The sequence below is a fragment of the Fringilla coelebs genome (assembly GCF_963513975.1).
Source record: "Fringilla coelebs genome assembly, chromosome: 2".
In the NCBI taxonomy this organism is placed as follows: Eukaryota; Metazoa; Chordata; class Aves; order Passeriformes; family Fringillidae; genus Fringilla; species Fringilla coelebs.
This window is the reverse complement of record NC_140029.1, coordinates 2,764,762-2,781,207: the sequence shown is the minus strand read 5'-3', so window position 1 is coordinate 2,781,207 and position 16,446 is coordinate 2,764,762.

Below are 16,446 nucleotides of genomic sequence, written 5' to 3'. Positions count from 1 at the left end.
GGAACTCCTCGCTCCCTCCCTCCCTCCCCCGCCTGCCAGCCGCTACCTCCTCCCCCTCCCTCCCTCCCCGCCCGCTCCTCCTTCCCTCCCTCCCTTCTTCCTCACGAACCGGCTTCGCTTCCCGCACCGCCGCCGCCGCCGCCTCAAGCCCGGCCGCGCATCCCCGGCGGCACCCTCGGAGCGCACTTTTTTTGCGTCCCTTCTTTTCCTTTTCCTTTCGCGGTGGAGGTCGGAAGAAGGAGAAGAAAAAAAAAAACTTTTAAAAATAATAACCCCCGAGATCCTGGCGGAAATAGAGCTCTTTGCTCTTGGTTTTTTAAATTATTCTTTTATTTTATTTTAATTTTTAAAATATTTTTTTAAATTAAAAAAAAAAAACCAACTGACAAAATGGCGGCGGGGGCGAGCCTGTTGCCATGGCAACTGTCAATCACCCGCTGCCGGGCGGGAGACGGCGCTGACGTGTGGAGGCAAGGGCGGGCCGCGCTCGCCATGGCAACGGCTCCTTCCCCCTCCTTCCTGATCCGTGCCCGCCCGCCCTCCGGCGTGTGACGGTATCGGCGGCGCTGCGGGCCGGGATGGCCCCGGCGGGGCGGGGAAGGGGAGCGGCCGCCATTCCCGGTGAGGGGGGACCCGGCGGTTGAGGCGGTGGCGGCCCCGGCCCGCAGGGGGCGCCGGGAGCGCGAGGCCGAGCCCGCCGGGGCTTCCCGCCCGCCGCCTGTGGGGAGGGACAGGGCCGGGCACGGCCCCCTCGGAACCCGAGACGTTCCCGAAAAAGCGTTCAAAAAACGCTCTGCAAGGAGCCCGGAGTGCCTCAGCCTGCTGAGGGAAGGCGCCTGTCCCCTCCCCTCAGCATTGCGTCCGCGGGTCTTTTTCGACCCGCTTAAAAATACCACCCCCGCAAAACGAGTTGGAAAATGTGCTAAAAGTCGTCCGGTGTGGGAACCCCGACATGCTGGGGGAGTCACAGGATTCTAGAAGGTTTCTTTCCCCTCAGAATTGCATCCAGGGCTCTTTCTCGGCCCCTCAGAAAATCTGTATTCCCCAAGAACAAGTGAAAAAAACGCACTAAAAGTCACCCAGTGCGGGAGCCTTGAGCTGCTGAGGGAAGGCTCCTTACGCTTGGAATTCTGTCCAGGGTTTTTTTAATTCTCATCAGAAAAAAAAAAAATACATTCCCCACAAGTGAGGTGTGGGAGCCTCAAGCTGCTGAGGCAAAGCTCCTTTCCCCTCAGAATTGCATCCTGGGGTCTTTCTCATCCCCCTCTGAAAAATCAATATATTCCCTGAAAATGAGTTTGAAAATGCACTAAAAGTATCTTGGTGTGGGAGCCTTGAGGTGCTGAGGGAATCACAGAATAAATGGCTCTTTTCCCCTTGGAATTGCATCCAGGGGTCTTCCTCATCCCCCTGAAAAAATCAATATATTTCCCAAAAAATGAGTTAAAATATGCACTATAAGTAGCCCAGTGTGGGAGCCTCGAGCTGCTGACGGAAGGCTCCTTTCCCCTCGGAATTGCCAGATCGGTGCTTCCAGCCTAAATCTGTGACAGGGGGTTTTTAATTTTTTTTTCTTTTTAAATTTCTGGAATGCCCACAAAGATCAAAAACTAGAGTCTGGCCTTTATCTAATACTTTAATTCTGACGTGTGATACTTTAATCTAGTCATTTCAGTTCCCAGCCAGCCTCCTTGGAGAAATTAGGACATGTTACTTGTTCCATTTGCTTTTTCTTCCTGTTTTAATATTTTTTTTATCTTGGCTTAAAAGGTGGAAATAAGCAGCCAAGGATTGGCAGACGGATGCAGCCACAGCCAAAGCCCCCCCAAATAATTGAAGTGTTGAGAATTTTACTTAAATTGTGTGATCACAGAATCCCAGAGTGGGTTGGGGTGGAAAGGACCTTAAAGCCCACCCAGTGCCACCCCTGCCATGGCAGGGACACCTCCCACTGTCCCAGGCTGCTCCAGCCCCAGTGTCCAACCTGGCCTTGGGCACTGCCAGGGATCCAGGGGCAGCCCCAGCTGCTCTGGGAATTCCATCCCAGCCCTGCCCACCCTCTCAGGAAGAAAGTTTTTCCTAATACCTGATCTAAACCTGTAGTTTTTCAGTCTGAAGCCATTCCCTGTGTGCTGTCCCTGCATCCCCTGGAAATTGTCTCTCTCCAGGTTTCCTGGGGCTCCTGCAGGCCCTGCAAGGCCACCCTGAGCTCAGCCCAAAGCTTCTCCTGTGCAGGTGAGCAATGCCAGCTGTGCCAGCCTTTCCTCCCAGCAGAGGAATATCCTAAAACTCATCCTGGTGCCACCCCTGCCATGGCAGGGACACCTCCCACTGTCCCAGGCTGCTCCAAGCCCCAGTGTCCAACCTGGCCTTGGGCACTGCCACAGCTGCTCTGAGAACTCCATCCCAGGGAAGGATTTCTCCCTGATATCCCATCTAAACCTCTCTTTTTCAGCCTAAGGCCATTCCTGTTTGTTTTGTCACCCCAGTCCCTCGTGGAAAGTCCCTCTCCAGGGACAGGGGTGCACAGGGAAGAGCAGGGGAGTTGTGGGACCACCCCAGGAGTGACAGTGAGGTGTTTGGTGAGTTGGAATTATCTATGGAAGCGCACCTGCCAGCCGTGGGAGGTGCTCAGGAGCACCGTGATTGAAGTGGTCCTTTCTCATTCCCCTCAGCCCCAGAAAGATTTGAGGTCACTTGGAGCTGCTTTTGACACTTCTCTCATTGACTCTGAGCGTGGCCAGAATGTGGCTCTTGTCCTGGGATGTGGAAAGCAGCACCTGAGGGAGCTGGGAAGGGGCTGAGCCTGGAGAAAAGGAGGCTCAGGGGGGACCTCACTGCTCTGCACAGCTCCTGACAGGAGGGGCAGTGAGGGGGGTTGGGCTCTGCGGCCCTGTCCCAAGGGAAGGGAGGAGAGGAAATGGCCTCAAATGGCACCAGGGCAGGCTCAGGTTGGAGACTGGGACAGAAAATGTCCCTGGCAGAGTGGTCAGGCCTTGGGCTGAGCTGCCCAGGGAGGTTTGGAGTCCCTGGAATTGTCCCAGAGCAGCCTGGATGTGGCCTTGGGGACAGGGACAGGGTTTGGGGTGATGCTGGTGGGGCTGGGGTAGCACTGGATGATCCTGGAGGTCCTTCCCACATGGACAATTCCAAGATCTCAAAGGCCAACCTCTGCCCAGTCCCTCAGTCAGGAAGAACAGCTCCATTCTCAGAGAGGAGCAGGGGGGGCAGTCCCTGAGGATTTTTTTTCCCCTCTAAAATCTCTTTCTGGTCTGTGTGAGTGCAGTGACAGAAGAGTTTCTCTGCTGCTCAGTGTGGGTAACTACAAAGCTCACAGAAATTTGTTACACTGTTCACTGCATTACTGTAACTTCCTGAGGTTTGGGGTTTTTGTTAGGTTTTGAGGGTTTTTTTTGCTAACACTTAAAAATGTTTCAGAGTTTTCAAGAATTTGTGCATTTGCTCAGTCATCCTCTACTTTTATTTTGCTGGCTATACCTGAGCTCTGGCACCTTGGGCAGAAATAAAATTTCTTTTAAAAGGTGATGGCATCTTTTTAAAATGTTATTTTCCCACACAAACAGCTAAATATTTTTGGCTTGTTAATTTCATTTGGAAAATGAATAACCTGCATGGTACAAAAGTGTTCTCTTCAATATCCATTTAATTAAAAAGCATGGGGAGGTTCAGGTTGGACACCAGGAGGAATTTCTTCCTGGAAAGGGTTGTCAGAAACAGAACTTATGTTCTCTGCTGGAGGCTTAGGGATCCTCCAAGCTGGGATTCCTCCAGAATCCTGCCTCACCTGGACACTTTGCACAGAGTTGTGACCTGAATGAAGGGAATCCAAGTTCTTGGTAATCAAAAATTATAAAATTTTACTCCTTTTTTATTTTCTTTTGGAAGGGAGGGACTGCCAAGACAGGAAAGACCTGAAAGTCCTTTTTTATAAACTCTCCATCACAAACTACCTGGAGGAGATTTGCAGTGCTTGAAAACAGGAGGTTGTGTGCATTCTACATGAATTACTGGACAGGCTCACAAGAAATGCTTGGGTTTCTCTTCCTAAGAGACCACCCCTCAGAAAGCAGAATATTTGGGACAAAAGAAAATCCAATAATAAGCAGAATACTTGAGAAAAAATAAGATAAAAGCACATTAAAAATGAGGAGGAAAGAGAGTGGAGAAATGAGTTCTAAGAGAGAAAATAACATCCAACATTCTACAGAAATGGAACAGGTGTAAAAGAAACAACAAAACAGCTGAAGAGTTGGGATTGCTCAGCCTGGAGAAGAGAAGGATGTGTGGAGACCTCACAGCACCTTCAGTGTCTGAAGGGGCTACAGGGAAGTTGGAGAAGGACAATTTACAGGACAAGGAGCAGTGACTTCCAACTGAAAGAGGGGAATTTTAGGTTAGGGATATGGAGAAGTTGTTCTGTGGGAGGGCGGGCAGGCCCTGGCACAGGGTGCCCAGAGCAGCTGGGGCTGTCCCTGGATCCCTGGCAGTGCCCAAGGCCAGGCTGGACACTGGGGCTGGAGCAGCCTGGGACAGTGGGAGGTGTCCCTGCCATGGCAGGGGTGGCCCTGGATGGTTTTTAATGTCCCATCTGACCCAAACTATGATTCTATGGCAGTGGAGTGTGATTATGGGTAATACATCCCATTTTTTCCCTTTCCAGCCTTCCTGCATGGAGTAGAGAGGCCCATTTTCCTCTCACTGTGTGCTCTGCAAGGCTTCACTCCCTGATCCACCTGCCCTTGTAGCCCTGCAGTTTTCCTTCTGGAGCGTTTCCATCTCTGCCTGAACTCCAGGCTTCCTTCACAGCAGCCATGGGCACCCTGACTTTTCCAAGGCTCAACACTTGTACCTTGGCTACTGGCTTTGATGCGGGTGTTGTGTTGGACCAGCAGCAATTCCAATAATCCTCTGTATCCTGCTGCAAGAGGGACCTTCTTAGGTCACCACACCCAAGCTGGAAGATCTTCAGGAAGAGTTCCATCAAAATACAGAAAGAAATATTCTGCTGTTGTTTCTCCACCAAAGCCACCACACATCTCAGTTCCTTTGGTGCTGGGCCCTGTGTGGTGGTGTTTGCAGGGGTCCCAGGACGAGGGAAGAGATGAGAGCCTTGACTCCATGTTTCAGAAGGCTGATTTATTGTTTTATGATATATGTTATATTAAAAGAAAATTATATACTAGAAGTATACTTAAAGAATAGAAGAAAGGATTTCATCAGAAGGCTTGAAAGGAAAGGAATGATGATAAAATCTTGTGAGTGACCAGAGAGTCTGAGACAGCTGGAGTGTGATTGGCCATTAATTAAAAACAACCACATGAGACCAATCAAAGATGCACCTGTTCCATTCCACAGCAGCAGATAATCATTGTTTACATTTCATTTCTGAGGCCTCTCAGCTTCTCAGGAGAAAAATCTTAGCAAAAGGATTTTTCATAAAATATGTCTGTGACACCCCTGTCGCTATAGGACATGAAATAAAACTACGCAAATACTGCAACTTCTGAGGTAAAAAGAAGCTTAATTTCTGACTAGAACATTTATAGACTTTCAAAAGTGACGGTGGATTGGAGGATGACAGTGCCACCTCTCCAATGACACTGGACAAACCAACAGTCCGTCAAATTTCTCCTGCTCCAGAAAAGAATGTAAAACAATAATTATTTACATAAAACTGTGTGAGAAAGTTTCTTACAAGAATGTAAACATCAGAAGGGTTAGAAGAACTTAGAAGAGCAGGGCGACTGTTCTTGGGCCCAACCCCGAGTGGAGTCCCAGCAGAAGTTCTCCTCCATGGGTTACATCATCAACACTTCCCAGAGCACCGCGGCAGCTCCCAGGCAGCCTCAGTTCCACATGAAGCCATCATCTGGAGGGAGCAGCTTGTGTTTCGCCTGTCAAAAAGGTGCTGCTAAGGAACTAATGTGGTCCAGCTCTTTTTAGGCCAGAGGGGTTGCCATGGTAACCCGTTGGGATGGAGATAGATCAGCTTTTGAGTCATCATCAGAGCCGGCTTCGATAGTACCAGCTTGGGATTGACAGCCAGAGCTGCACATTGTGTAGGCTGGCACGCCTCTGGACCAGAAGGTCCTGGAATTGCTGCTGGATGAGCCTTGTTCCCAAAAAAAAGTGCATCTCCCTGACTTCTCCCTGCTACTCCCGGGAACTGTGTTCCTTGGAGTTCACACTCACGGTGAAGATCACGCTCCTGAGCATGAAAAGTTTCTCTTCTGGTTTAAAACACGAGGCAGGAATTTCTGGACATCAGGAGGAAAGGGTTTTTTCATGGAAATGGTTGTTAAGTGTGGGAAGAGGCTGCCAAGGCAGGTTTGGAGTGCCCATCCCTGGAGGGGTCCAAGGAACACCTGGAGGTGGCACTCAGTGCTCTGGGCTGGGGACAAGGTGGCCATGGGGCACAGCTGGGACCTGATGATCTTGGAGATCTTTTCCAACCTCTCTGAAAATCCTTCCCCAAAACCAAGGAGTTTCTGGGGAAGAAGTCTCCTGGAAAAAGGCTGGGTTAGTTATCCTAGGGAAAGTGCATATTTGGAAGTTGTGTCCCAGAAGTCCTCCTAAGACCACTTTCCATGATAAATACATTTGTGGGAGTGCAAAACAGTTCCTGTTGAAATCAGACATTCTGAAAAATTGTGATTCTTTAAAACTTTTGTAAATCAGGTGCTATAATGTCAAGAATTTCCCATCTGGGAACTTCTCTATACCCTCAATTTCCAACTTTTTGAGGAATCTGGTTTCTCTGCATTAGAAAACATGGAAAACAAACAAAGAAAAAAGTTAATTTAATCAAAAAGTTCCCCTCACATCCAAAAGGACCAGTACAATCCATGGCTCTTTAAAAATCTTTGGTTCTGCTGACTGTAACATCATTGGATCTACACCTGTTCAATTTCCAGCTTTTGCTTCTCTGTCAGAATTCCTGGAAGAGTCAAAAACTGTCCTCAATTCCATTAAAATTCCATTCCTCTTTCATTGGCCCCTTCCCTTTTCCATACCAATTCCCTGCTCTCTTGTGCAGCAGGATTGGTGTCTTTGCTGGCCAAAATGGAAACTTGCTTCTTGCTGTCAGGAGAAAACTCCTTGTGCAGCTTCCACAGGGATTTTGTTCTTGAAATTCCACACCATGATATTTGTGGTATCCTGACACAAATGCATTCAAGAAAGTTCTTAGAAGTATGTTCTGCTTGGTGTCCACTTGATCAACCTCCTGCTAGCAAAGAAGAAGAAATTGTGACGAATTTTAAATAAATTTTTCTAAAATTGTCACTTAGGGAGCTTCATTAGACTAAGAAGTCATTCTTCAGTAGAAGCAGCAGTAGAAGCAGGAATGCTTTGTTGTCTGTTCCTTTTTCCCTCCAAGATCCTCTATCCCATCCCAGTTCAAAGAAGGATGGAGAGAGACTTTTTACAAGAGCATGGAGTGTTGGGACAAGGAGGAATGGCCCTAATCTGAAAAAGTTAATTTAAATTAGAGATTGCAACAAAATTATTTGCTATGAGGGTGGTGAGGCCCTGGCACAGGGGGCCCAGAGAAGTCCAGTGCTCAGTCACTGTGCAGGAAAGTTCTTCCTGATGGTCAGGTGAAACTTCCATAGCAGTTCAGCTTTTCCCAGAGTGAGAGATGGTTTTGGGATTAGCCAGGATCAATCCTTCACCCAGCCACCAGCTCCCAGAACTTCTCTGAATCTCTTTATTCACCACCTCTGCCCAAGGTGGCTCTGTCAGAGGTGGTTGAGCACTGCGAGGAATGAAAAACCATTGCAAGAGCTGAGGATCTAATCAAGGGCTGATCCACTCAGAATTATGAACCAGAACAAAGAGTTTGTATTTTCTGCAGAGGAGCTGTGTGTACCTCCCCTCCCTGGGAGGTGCATTTCAGTTCCTGGGTGTCCCCACTGCCCGGCCCTGGAGCTGCTCGGTGGCATCACTAATGTAGGCTAATTGCTCTGGGGGCCAGCACTCCTCTTTTGTAGGGCACCGTTTTTGGGGCCTGCATTTCCCCTCTGTGAGCTATTCCAGGGAGCTGCAAGGCAAGGTCAGTGCTGACCTTCTGCTGAGATCCCTGCTGGAATTCCAGAGGGACCAGCCAGGCCTGCAGGGCCCAGTCCTGCCAGGATGGAGCTCCCAAAATAACTGCTGGGCAGGGCTGTGCTCCCAGGGCAGGGAGATCCCTGGAGCACTCCCAGGGCAGCACCCCCAGGCTGGTGAAACTCTGGAGAGGGCACAACACCATGGGCACCTGAGGGGGAAGCACTGGGCACCAATCTGAAACTGCTGTGGGAGGGACAATGGCACACAAACCACCTGGGGCTGCAGCCATGGGTAAATCAGGCCCCAGTTCTCTCTGAGCTGTAAAGGGGTGCAGGAGTCCAGAACACCTTACAGTTCTCCATCCCCATCCTTTTAAAGAAGCTTCAGGGCTCCCTATTCCCACTGTCTCTGTCAGGGACCCCCAGCTGCAGAACTGCCAGGGAGAGCTCAAAAACAGCCATGGAGGAGTCCTGGCTGTCAGGTCTCAGGACATCAGGAAACTTTGCAAAGGATCCAGCACCCAAAACCAAATCTGGGGTGGAATCACAGAGTCTGCTTTGGGTTGGAAGGGACCATAAAGGAGTGACAGCACAAGGGGGAATGGTTTCAAACTGACAGAAGGTGGGATTAGATGGGATATCAGGGACAATTCCTGAGGGTGGGGAGGCTCTGGAATAGAATTCCCAGAGCAGCTGGGGCTGCCCCTGGATCCCTGGCAGTGCCCCAGGCCAGGTTGGACATTGGGGCTGGAGCAGCCTGGGACAGTGGGAGGTGTCCCTGCCATGGCAGGGGTGGCACTGGATGGGCTTTAACATCCCAACCCAAACCATTCTGGGATCTGTGATTCCCTGATACAAGGAATATTCAAAAATGGGTTTAAACTGGGGACAATTGGCAGGCACTGGTAGCACAATGGAAGATGAGGTGTGTTGCTTGTTTATGTGATATTTCATAAACATTCATTTGTTTCCCAAGAAATCTGTCAGGTTTGAAATTGTCCAGTGGCCTCTGTAAAGTTGGCAAATCTGTGGAGCTGGAAGAGATTTCACTGAGCAGCCACGGCACAGGAAACTCTTTGAGGCAGGGGTTGCACCAAACCACTGCTCTGCTCTGTGCACTGCTCATCAGTTCTTTCCTTTCTGGAGAGTAAAATTACCATAACTCCAGGTATTTGACATTTTTGCATGCAGGGCCCATCAGGTTGATGAATAAATTGAATTAGATGATGGGTTTGGATCTCTTTCCACTAAAATATCCTCTCCTGAGTGCTCACATCCACAGGACACACAACACTCATGCTCCCAGCACAGAAAGTTTCTCTCTTGGTTTATAAAACCAAATAACAAAAACCAAAAGCTTTAAAAATCACCTCAATCCCATTGTATTTTCCTCTTCCAACCTATGTGTAACAGCAAATCTTTTCACAATAAACCTCAACTGAATTTTGATATATTGACAGAGCAGTTTTTGAAAGGGATTACCTCAAAGAGGTGAAACTGAACTGCTGAACACAAATTCCAGGCAGAACATAAAGATTTCCAGTTAAAAATTAAAATCAAGCTAAATGAAAAGCATTGAAAAAATTCCAAGTAGCCAAATGCACCTGTAGTAGTATAAATATTTTTTAATCAGTGTAAGAGAACTTACTCTGGATATTTATTTTATTTATTCTGTTAGAACAAACTCCAGTTCATTCTAGGTGTATGAGTAATGTAAATCTCATCTTTGACACACAAAAGTCTAAATTAATACATTTTTGAAGAATTCTATTCATTAAATACTAATTAATGCCATTTATATGGATAAAAACTAATGCTCAAATTTACACAGCAACTTTGGACAGAGCACACAGAGGATTTTCCAACATGAAACATCAGGGAGAAAATACTTCCTGACCTTATTCTGGGGATTTGAGGATAGTTTGGAGGGTTTCATGTGTGTCCAGAACATTCAGGCTGAGACAAACATTCAGCTGATCTTTGTTTGTTTTCCATTGTTTGCAGGTTTGCCAAGCTTTAACTGCTTGGAAGAAGTTTCCTGTCCTGGGTGTTGCTTCAGGCTGATTTTTTATTCTTTAAACCTCCCCTAGCTTTTTTTTCCCTTCTGTTTTAAGTGGAAGGAACAAGGAGAATTTGGGGTTTTTTTGGAAGGGTAATATTTTGGTCAGGGAAATTTATAAGCAACTTCAAGTTTCAAAGGCTGAAAACAGCAGCTAAAAAATATTTCTCGCTTAAATTGTCACAAGAAAGAACTTTTTGTTGTCTTTTTTATGTTCCTTTTCAAGGCAGCAAAATTGATATGTAATAAATTATAGTAAGTATGCCAAGTCTGTGGGATTCATTTTTACCCAAATTCCATATTCTGAGCATCACCTTCTTAGCCAAAGGGACAACAACACAAGGTTTTTACAGGCAACATGGATCTGTTCTAGGGGGAAAAAATTCCTTAAAAGTTACTTCTAAAGGGGGAAACTTTTCCAAGCATTTGCTGTTCCTTTTCCCAAGTGTCCTAAACCCCAAACCCAGGGCTCTGCAGCAGCTTCAGCTCTCCTTGAAGGCCATGGCTAAGGCTGGGAGGCAATGCTGGGATGAGGAGTTTGCCCCAAAATTCTGTTTTTCAGAGTTGGCATGTTGAGATCCCAGAATTACAGAAACACAGAAATCCCAGAATGGTTTGGGTTGGAAAGGGACTTTAAAGCCCACCCAGAGCCACCCCTGCCATGGCAGGGACACCTCCCACTGTCCCAGGCTGCTCCAGCCCCAGTGTCCAGCCTGGCCTTGGGCACTGCCAGGGATGCAGGGATGGAATTCCATCCCAGCCCTGCCCACCCTGCCAGGGAACAATTCCTCATTGCCAGTTTCCCACCCAGCCCTGCCCTCTGGCACTGGCAGCCATTCCCTGTGTGCTGTCCCTGCATCCCCTGGAAATTGTCTCTCTCCATCTTTTTTGTCAGCTCCTTCAGGTCCTGGAAGCCTTTTTAAGATGTCTGGGAAAGAACTGCACACACTGCTCCATGCACAGAGAACTATGGATTTATACCAGGGCAGGTGTGCTACAGTGTTCTCTGGTTTGTTCTTTATTTTGTGCTCTTAATAATTCCAAATATTTGATTTGTTCCTCTCAGTAAAAGGGAACATTGTGCCAATATTTTCATGGCAATATTAATTAGAACCCAAAGATCTCAACTGTGAGTAGAAAACCAACTAAGAGCCCACCCTGATGTACACAGAATTTCCCCCCTCAGTAGTGTGCACTACTTTACTACATCAGATTTTCCCTGCCATTTTATTAGCCAGTCCCTCAGTCTTTCAAGGTCCTTATTCAGTTCTCCAACCAGCCCCTTTAGCTGCACCTCACTTTGTCCTCTGCCTCTCCTTTACCTGAACACCTCAGTACCTTCAGCAGGCTGTGGTGTGTCCCAGCTCACTCCCTCTCTCCAGATCATTGAGGAATGCAGGAAGCAGCAGCAGGCACAGCACAGCTCCCTGCAGACTCCTCCTGTGACCTCCCCTTCTCTGAGAACTGACCTTTTAGGGCTGTTTTATTTCTTTCCTCTCATCCTACCAGTTTTTGATCCATTCTTCTCTTGCTTCTTTTGCATAAAGGCTTTTTTATTATTATTATTTTTCATGTGGTGCTTTCTCTGGAAAGCTCATTGTCCCAGGAAATCCTGGGAGCGCTTAACCATGGATCTTCATATTTGCCTTCCCCACCTGCTTGGTGGGGAACACACTGGAGACAGTTCTTCAGCTCTTGGACAACAGGGATTTGGAACAACATGGATTTGGGACAGCATGGATTTGGGACAGCATGGATTTGGAACAACATGGATTTCACATGGAGGGCTGGGTCCAGTTCTGCTCCTGCAGGAGAGCCCTGGAGGGGCTGGAGCGTGTCCAGGGCAGGGAACGGAGCTGGGAAGGGGCTGGAGAATTCCTGAGGGAGCTGGGAAGGGGCTGGAGAATTCCTGAGGGAGCTGGGCAGGGGCTGAGCATGGAGCAAAGGAGGCTCAGGGGGCCCTTGTGGCTCTGCACAAGTCCCTGCCAGGAGGGGACAGCCGGGGGGGTCGGGCTCTGCTCCCAGGGCACAGGGACAGGAGCAGAGGGAACGGCCTCAGGCTGGGCCAGGGCAGGCTCAGCTGGGACAGCAGCAGGAATTTGCCCATGGAAAGGGGGCTCAGGCCTTGGAACTGCCCAGGGAGCTCTGCAGTGCCCATCCCTGCAGGTGTACCCTGGAGGTGGCACTGAGTGCTCTGGGCTGGGGACAGGGTGGGCACTGGGCACAGCTGGCACTGCCTGGGCTGGCAGGGCTGTGCCAGCCCCGGGGATCCTGGGATTCTGTGGAACTGTTGCATTGTGAACTCAGAGAACAGGAACTCACAAGAACAGGAATGTTGTTTTCTCTGTGATTTTGGTTTCTCTGTGTGTTCCTTTAACATCCTGATGCTCTCTGGGCCCTGCCCCCTCTGCTCCTGATCCTGAGAGAAAGGATTTGGCTTTGGGAGTTATTCCTCAAGCTCAGCTCAGAGCCATGGAATGGTTTGGGTTGGAAAGGACCTTAAAGCCCATCCAGTGCCCCCTGTGCCATGGCAGGGACACCTCCCACTGTCCCAGGCTGCTCCCAGCCCCATTCAGCTTTCTATGAAAGTTAAAAATAATTTCCATACTGTCCCTTACTCTGGTCTAAAATACTGAAAATATGTCATTAAAAACATTAAATCAACAGTTTTGGTTGGTGTCTCCTATCTATAATGGAAAAATCTATTTAAGGGGCTGAGTTACAGTTTTCCTCCTATTTGACAAGAAAAAAACCTAAAAAATCAGTGTTCAGTGCCTCAGGAAGCTCCAACCACCTGAGCAGTCAGGATGGAAATATCCTGCCATTAGCACAGCCAGTTACACACTGCTTACAACCAGGAGAAAACACGGAGCCATGAATTGTAATCTTACACTTGGAGTTTCAAAAGCTATTTATGTCACAGGAAAATGTAAACAGCTGCGGGTGTGCAGGTCACTCATTGGGACAATTTTTTTCCCCTGGACCCAAATCAATATTAAAAAAAATAAATTTAAAAAGTTCTTTTTCCATTCCAGTCCCCTTTGAGGTCACTACAAAACATTGTTTCCACATAAATGTTGGGCACCACAATTTTTGTTTAACACACTCAATATCTGCATAAATCCCAGATTCTTTTTCAAGGGCTATCAGCACCCAAAGAGTCAGTCAATTTTAACTTTTCATTATTATTTGAATATTATTTGAAAACACAAGCACCTTTTTTTAACACTTAATACTATAATTCATTGCTGCTGGAAGAATATACAAGTTTTAGTTGGAAAGTGCATTTCTTTTGTATTTATTTGTGGTTTTATTCTCCATACCTGTATCCTCCCATAGGTTATTTTTAAAAAATATAAATAAATAAAAATTACATATATATATAAATTATAAAACTAAATATAATTATATAAATAAAATATAAAAAAGAAATATAAGTTTCTGAACAATTCCTCTCTATCCATCCGTTCTCACGCACAAGCCTGCAGAATTCACTATTTTGTAAAGAGTTTCTTCTTCCACAAAATTTTTAAGATATCAGCTTGCTCATCATCATTCAGAATCTCACAGCATCCAGTAACAACCTTTTACTGGGAAAAATTACCTAATTAATACCTAATTATTTCATTCTTTAATATTTTTTTTCTGATTCCTAAGTACTTTTTATTCAGGATATTCAGCCATTATTTTCTTTCCCTGCCAAATATGTATTTTTTTAATGTCTAAACCACTTGTTTTGTTTCATCCACTGCTTTTGTCACCCCTGCAGATTTTATAACATTATTTTCCTTATTTGCTAATTCTCTTGAGTGGCAAATGAAGCTCAGTGCAATTTTCAGTCAGTCCAAGCCTTTTTTACAGTATCTAATGACAGTTCCTCTAAGGGAATTCCCTTCAAAACTCTGTGTTTTGGCTGGAAAATTAGTTCATTCTTAAATACCTTTAAAAATCCTTCACCAATATTACTATAATTTATGGGTTTTTTTTCCTTTTATTGTACCTCTCTCAATTTAAACACTTTCTTTACACTTTTTTCCTGGATGTTCCCCCAGCTTTGTTTCATCTCAATCAGCTTTTCTCACTTTGCAATGTGAATAATTAAGTTTATTTTGCTGCCTTCTTCAGTATTTTCTTACTAGTTCTTTGAAGTCTGATATACTTTAAAACATCATTTTTAAAGAAAAGGAAATTTCTGTGCAGTGGGTAAACAGTTTAGAAAATATTGGTGAGATTTAATATGTGTACAGTCCCTTTGTGTGGTGAAGAGATTTTAATTTCTTCTCTTATTACCTTCTTTCAGGAACACCACCACTTGTGTGTGCAGAGCTGGGATTTGCTGATTTCTCCATCAAAAAAAAATGGATTTCAGTTCACTTCCTGTTCTTCAGGGCATCACTTTTCTTCTCCCCCCTCCTTGGTGTTAAAGAGCAGCTTTTCCACCCAGGTGCTCTAAAAAAAAAATGTCAAATGTGCTTCCAGAAACAAGGGAATGATCTCAAAATTGTCCAACACATCAAGAAGATTAGAAATTACTTTTTTTATTAGATTTAAGCATCTCTGAGATCCTTAAAAGTGTAGTTTTTGTCATGACTTTATATAAACTGTAGAACTTCTCCCATTGAATTCCTGGAGTTTAATCCCTTCCAATTCAAACCATTCTGTGATTCTACACCACTGTCCTCTGAGCAAACATTTCAAAACTAATAAAAAACCCAAAACCCCAGAAAAGCAGGTTCTGGGTACCCAAAAAAAGTTTGGGTAACCCCAGCTTCCCTAGGTTATCCCAAATGAGGAATGCTGTCATTGCAAATCAATTAATCCACACATTTCAGCTCTGGGTCGAGGCAAATACAGAAATGAAATTATTCTAAACAATTTAAATCTATTTGTTAAATGATGATGCCCCAGAAATAACCAGGTAGAAGAATGGAAGGGGTTTGGAACTGGATGATCTTTAAAGTCCCTTCCAACCCAAACCATTCCATGAGGACTCTCTGATAACCAGGAACAAAACCAAATGTATGGATCATTCTAAGTTCATACAGATTTTCCCTTGGCTTTCACTTCAGGTTCATTTCTTGCTGGAGTTCCTCTGTTCAGTTCTGGCTCAGCAAAACTTGAAAACAACAAATGAAAATCCAAATCAAGTTCGAATCTGGTTGACTCCACAAGTGGAGTTACATCCAAAATGGATTTGAACAAAATCTGTACCCTCCTGGTTAGTTCTTTGTGATAAACTCAGGAATAACCAGAATATATTTATTTAATCCTGTTCTTGCAGCTGAACAGAGCAATGCATGAACCAACAGCAGTCACAATTACAGAAATTATGTGATTAAGAGCTACAAACCATTTCTACATTAATTCAGAGCTCCTCATCACAGAATCCCAGAGTGGTTTGGGTTGGAAGGGACCTTAAAGCCCATCCAGTCCCCCAGGGACACCTCCCACTGCCCCAGGCTGCTCCAGCCCCAGTGTCCAGCCTGGCCTTGGGCACTGCCAGGGATCCAGGGATGGAATTCCATCCCAGCCCTGCCCACCCTGCCAGGGAACAATTCCTCATTGCCAAGATCCCATCCAGCCCTGCCCTCTGGCAATTTAAAACCATTCCCTGTGGCCTTACAAAAATGTCCTGCCCAGTAACAGGATTTCTTTTGGTTGATCCAAATTATAAATTTGCAGGGTATCCACCTCCCACTGAATTATTTTGGAAGATCTCAGTAAAATCAGTGAAAGAGTTTGAGCATCAGAGCAAAAGCTGGAATGTTTGGCACCGAGCCCTCTCATTGTCAGGAGCCTGCTGCATTTGTCCACTTAAAAAATCCACCCCAAATTTGGGCAATTTGAGACTGATAATTTTAGCTTCATTTGGGAATGGGAACTCCTTCAGAAAATCAAAACTAAAGGGGAAAGGGGCTTCTCAGGGGAATATTGGTGCCCCCAGCCTGGAGGTGGGAAGGGAATTCACCTGCAACTGCATCTGGGCTGACAGTGATGACCCGTCCCACACGGGGATACTTCTCTCCTTGAAGGAGTTGTTTTATTCCTCCTGCTTTCTGGGTTTAGAGGGGTTTTTTTGTGTGGGTTGGGGGCTTTTATTTTGGTTTGGATTTTTTGTTTGTGGCTTTGCTTTTTGTTTGTTTGTTTGGGTTTTGGTTTTTTTTTTGTTGTTTTGCATATTTGGGTTTTGGTTGGTTTTTTGGTGGTGGTGGTGGTTGGGATTTTTTTTTTTTTTTGGTGGGGTTTCTTTGGTGTGCTTTTTATTTTTGGGGTTTTTTAAAAATAATTTTATTTCCTGCACCAGCAGAGCTGCCCCAG